The sequence below is a fragment of the Mchenga conophoros genome, linkage group LG11 (genome assembly GCF_057382185.1).
Source record: "Mchenga conophoros isolate Kocher_MC1m ecotype Shallow Benthic linkage group LG11, M_conophoros_male_GT1.1, whole genome shotgun sequence".
Classification (NCBI taxonomy): domain Eukaryota; kingdom Metazoa; phylum Chordata; class Actinopteri; order Cichliformes; family Cichlidae; genus Mchenga; species Mchenga conophoros.
The window spans coordinates 9,247,228-9,252,872 of NC_140536.1; positions in this window are offsets into that span (position 1 = coordinate 9,247,228).

Consider the following 5,645-nt stretch of genomic DNA (forward strand, 5'->3'; position numbering starts at 1 on the left):
TTAAATACAAAATAAACATTAGAGATATAAATAAAACTTTATGTACTTGAGTAAAAATAAAAAAAGCAAAATGTCATAAGGTACGGCAGTATGCCATAAAAAGTGTGGCATAACCACTAGTAGTAATTTTTGTTGAAATGTATGAACATGCATAAACTGAGAAGGTGTTTCAGAATCTTAACTTGTAAAGAAAGTATTAACTAAACCTGGCAGATAAGCTTGAAGCAAGAGGTACACTGGTGGAACGGTAAAAAGTGAGACAAAGGGTACAAAAAAAGTAAAAACAAAGGGGAGGAAAGAAATGCTTGAAAGTACTAGAACTTCTATAATATAGGCAGAGCGGTGCTTTAGAATGTTCTTAATTATTTTTAGCTGTGTGAACAGACTAACAATTAAGTACATTTACGAATTTCATCAAAATAAATAACATGTGTATTAATCACAGTTCACCGATAGGTTAAAGTTAACTGCTGTGTATAGTAGTGTATATATTAGGTTATTATTGAATGCACAAGAGGTGATGACTTACCTAATTTATTCCTAAATGCTTAAACAATATCAGTCTCAAGAGTAAAATACTGCACACCAAAAGGAGCTCCTTCGATACACAAATTTCACTGCAGGCGTAAACTTTGCATGTGACAAATAAAAGGCTTGATTGATTGTATTAGAAGAGGCAAAATACAATATAGCAATTGTAGACAACAAAGTGGTTTCAGGTTTATTATTATACACCAAAAGTATTCAGTCACACATCTAAATCATTGAATTCTACAAACTTTGTGAAAGAAGTATAGTCGTGAGATTTCCTAGCTACTAGGTATTCAACAGTCAACTGTTAACTGTATTATAACAAAGTGGAAGCGACAAGGAACGACAGCAAGTTAGCCACAAATCACAGAGTAGAGTCAGCAGATGGTGAGGTGCGTGGCCCGTTTCCGGACAATTTCATGCTACTAACTTTGTGAGAATAATTTGGGGTTGGCCCCTCTTGTTCCAACATGATTGCACACCAGGCACAAATCAAGGTACATAAAGACATAGATGATCAAGTTTGGTGTGGAAGAACTTGATTGGCCTGCACAGAGTCCTGACCTCAACTCCAAAAGAATACCTTTGGGATGAATTACAGCAGAGATGAGCCAGGCGTTCTCATCCGACATCAGTGTCTGACCTCACAATGGTCAGAAATTCAATTTGACACACTCTTAAACCTTGTGGAAAGCCTTTCCGGGAGACTGGAAGCTGTTATGGCTGCAAAGGGTGCGCCGACATATTAAACACATTGGGATGTCACTGAAGTTCATGTGTGTGTGAAGGCAGATGAGCCTTCACACACTTATGTTTCGTTGTGCCATGACCAGATGAGGTACAGCCATGTTAGAGAGATAAGGCCCAAAGCCAAAATTTTAAATTCAGAATTGAAAATTTATGGCTACATTGACAACACCAGGAGTTCATGCCCGCTGCGCTGGAAACAGCATTTCTCAAGTATAAATGAAGACTTGTTACTGTATTGATTGATAGAGCTCTTCAGCAGTGAGAGGCTAAAATCGATGAGCACCACGTGGAGTTTGAAGACTGAGCGCTGATGACAGATGCCTGTGATGCCTACCCTCCTGAACACCCCAGAGCTCACTCATAAATAAATAAAGGAGACAGTACATTTCCTGAGAAACAGCTTGTTTAGTTGAAGGAAAGGCTTGTGTATAGGCTGCTTTTCACTCTGGATCATTTACAGAACACAAAAGGGACGCACTAAAAAATTAGAAATTACATGAGCTTACACAATGGGCACCAAATGGAACAACAATCCATTAATCAGAAATTAGTTAAAGAGGCACTTTATTGCAGCAATAACATTTAGGGTTGTGTGTGTGTGTCTTTTCTCACACCAATCATAAAAATGTAAATGGTGGCACACAAATTAATTTGCTTTGAGACTTACTGGGTAGCAGTAAACATGAATTTCTCATCCGTGTAAGTCTGAGTAAATTGCCTAGGAGATATTGCATACAATCTTAGATAAAATGTAAAATAGTTTAAAAAAAAATTCAACATGATCTCATGCTCCATGGGTGGAACCTATAGTTATATATACTAGTTATATATATTATATACTGATATAGTTAATAAAAAGTGGAAAGCATCTGAATGCACATTCACATAAGCATTACTAGAGGCAATAATATGCAACATCATATTTTGAAATCATATCAAGTGCTGCTACTTTGGTATTGATTGTTTAGTGAAGCTGCATTGCAATTTACATTTAGCAAATTAGTTTTTATTTGCAGGAGAAACCTGAAAAATTAGTAGTTTTTCTTGGCACTACTGAAACATTTACTATGTTGTACCATCCTGCATAATGTATTCTCCTTGGCTATACAGAGATTTGCATTTCACTCATTACCTAATTCAACAAGTCTAAAAGACTTTCAATCATGCTTTCAACTCTTGAGGCTGCTTAAGGTAAATGCTAACACCAGCGTACTAATCATTGACAAGTGAAACGCTATCATTAACATATTTCAGCAAAGTATTTACTTTAAGTGTTTTCACTTTATGCTACTTTTTTTCTTATTATCATATTTCAGAGAGAAAGATTAGCCTTTATACTCTATTACATTGGACAGCTACAGTTGCTAGCGGCTAGCAGAGTGAGATTTGGCTTGTGAACACGAGATCAGCTGAAACACTTACTAAAGACAGTTTGCTCAGTCACAGTGAACACCTAAAGGAAACCATAACTACCCCCACCCCCTAAAGAACCTCTGTTTCGTCTCCACAAAAAGTCGTTGGCACATTTTTTGTTTTTCAAAGTACATATGCTCACAGACAGAGCTACTGAGCAACGCTGCCATTTCACATGACATACAAGCAAGCTGTTTCCTGTATGAGGTTCTGGCTGTAGTGGAGCATCACACCATACAGTCAGATGCCTTTAACAGTGGAAAGCTAACATATTGTGAGATATGTATGCCTCTTCAGAATTTTTTGATGACCTTTGGTGATACCAATAGCCAGTGAGGAACGTTATTCAGTTAACTTGTGCTATGTGACAAAACAGATAGGACAAACAGGAAATAGATTTTGGTGCCCCTGCCATGCTATCTCCATTACACTTCCATTGCATATACATGTAGAAACTCTGTAGCACAGAGCAAAAGTGGATAGTATTGCCTGAAAACAAATGCTGAAAGTGGGCAGCAGGAATGGGAGCAGAAAAATGCCAGAAATGTCAAAATAATAGGTTATTATTTGCACTCAGATGGTCTGTTCTCTGTTTTCAGTGGCTGTCCCACCTTATACAGTTTGTGTTGCTGGAAAGGTACCCTCTAACTACAGATGAAAGGGATTGTGTGAGACTGTGCTGAATGTCAGAGATGGGTTGGGGAAAGCAGCAACACCTTAAAAATGGGCCCTGCCTCCAGAAATGCCACAGATGCAAAAGATGGTGTTGAGGTGACCTGGCAGTGAAGGACTGGCCTTTCATCTGTGCTCGCTGGGAGCATGAAGATGTTATATTTAGCTCGAGGGCAGATTTAGTTTGTGAGCAATGTTAAATTAGAATAACAAATTGTACAAAAAATGAACAAATTGTACACAAAAGTCTTCTTTTACTGTGTTTGTGCTAAAGGACACAGACACTACATGTTAATCCAACATGCTTATTTGGCTCGTACTAATTGTACCTTTTCACACCAATGTCAGGTGTTGGCTCTAAATCAGTTCAGAAGTGTTTGTATGGATGGATAGATCATAACAACTATATGAATATTATGTACGTTAGGGATAAGAGTGACAGCAAAAATTATTTTAATAATAAAGTTTGTTATGTTAGGATCTTGAAGGATATTCTTGGATGATTTTTCATTTTTTTATTTTAATCATGAATGTTACAACAAAAAGAGACACTATAGATTATGCATCTCAAAATTTGAAAGACTTCTGGGTCATATCTGATGATGTCAGAGTTCAATCACTTCTAAAATCTGAGCTTTGTCAGCAATCGGTCATGTGACCCTCCAAAGTAATCCACAGAAACAAACTACAAATACTGGCCTTTAGTCAGTCTGGCAGTCAAGGCCATCATACATCATCAGAAATTTTTTTTTATATTACTGGATGAATCCTGTTATCAAGTCTAAATCTTTGATGGAAGGAGCTATCTTTGATTTCCCAGCGGATGCAGGCTCGGGTGTTTTGATGGACCACAGATGAAGCCAAGGGCCAGGTGACTGCTGTACAAGCTGCAGAGGAAAGCTGTAGTTGAGAAGCTAGAGTTGTGTGATTAGACCATTATTCTCTCAGTCCTAATTATGCGAGGCTGGAACAGAAGCAAGATGCTGAGAAGGCCCTGCGTCATTAGCTTTAATCAGCCCCGGCTACACTGGAACAAAATCAGCACACAAACACACGCGCAGCCTGCCTGACAGTGTGTCAATACCTGACATTCATCATTTCAGTCCAGCCAGACTTTTTAATTACCGCAATGAATTCCCTACATGGCTCCAGTCACCTGCTATCTAAACAGGGTTTGTTGTTGAGGATTGCCTTTGTCTAGGTACTGTTTAATGACAAAACTGGTTTGGGAGTGGGGGTTGGGGGTGGGATGTCTGACTGTATTCTATTTGTGGGGAATAAAAGGGAAACACTCACCACTCAGAACTTAATGTTCCCTCTCTGTGGACGATTCTGTGATGTCACGGACTGCCTAACGCTTGAATCCTTTCCTGAAACCATAAAGCTTTATTATTTTTCTCTCTGGTGTCTGTGCAAGGCGATTACTCACATGGAGCACTGCCAGACTGCAGGCCCAGTTCACGGTGTGTGCTATAGTGCATTATAGTACTGAATATCATCAGTATGGATGTGACAGTCTCAGAATGACGCAAACTGGCACACATGTAGAGCCTGCATTAAAAGCGTCTATTTGCATGAATCACTTGTCATGGAAGCAGCTGTCCTGCAAACCATCAGCGCGTTATTATGCATGATGAGGGCTTGATTAGCTGTTCTAAGAGCAGCGAGGGGATGGCAATCAAAGTCCCCTAGTTTCTAATTATCTTCATCTATTTGGGATATATCAAGTTTTCCATATGTTCAGTCATTGACCTTCAGTTTGTGTTGAGGCCATTTTTCATTGCAAGATGAAGATTTCGTTTTTAGGTCTTATTGCATGGTGATTATGGGGCTATTAATGTTAACTCTCCTGTGTGTGTGTGAGTGTGTGAGCCAATACAGGGAGGGTTTGTGGGAAACAGCGACCCCCGCAGGTCCGTAGTTGTATTGATTCAATCCTGTTGAAAAGGAGAGATTTTAAGTGTCTGTCATTGGTCTCTACAGGTAACAACATAAAACAATACACACTTAGCCACACACCTCGAAAGAATTAATAAAAACTGCAATAACAACAACATTATTATTATTATTATTATTATTATTATTATTATTATTATTATTAATAATAATAATAATAATAATAATAATAATAATAATAATAATAATATAGAATTATTAATGATAAGTTTACTGAGTTTGCAAGGCAAACATTGACAAATCGCAGTGCACATCAAAGAGAGCAGAGAGACGAATGTTACCGTTTTAGAGCATTGCGCGGTTTGTCCCTCGTCGGCTGCTGT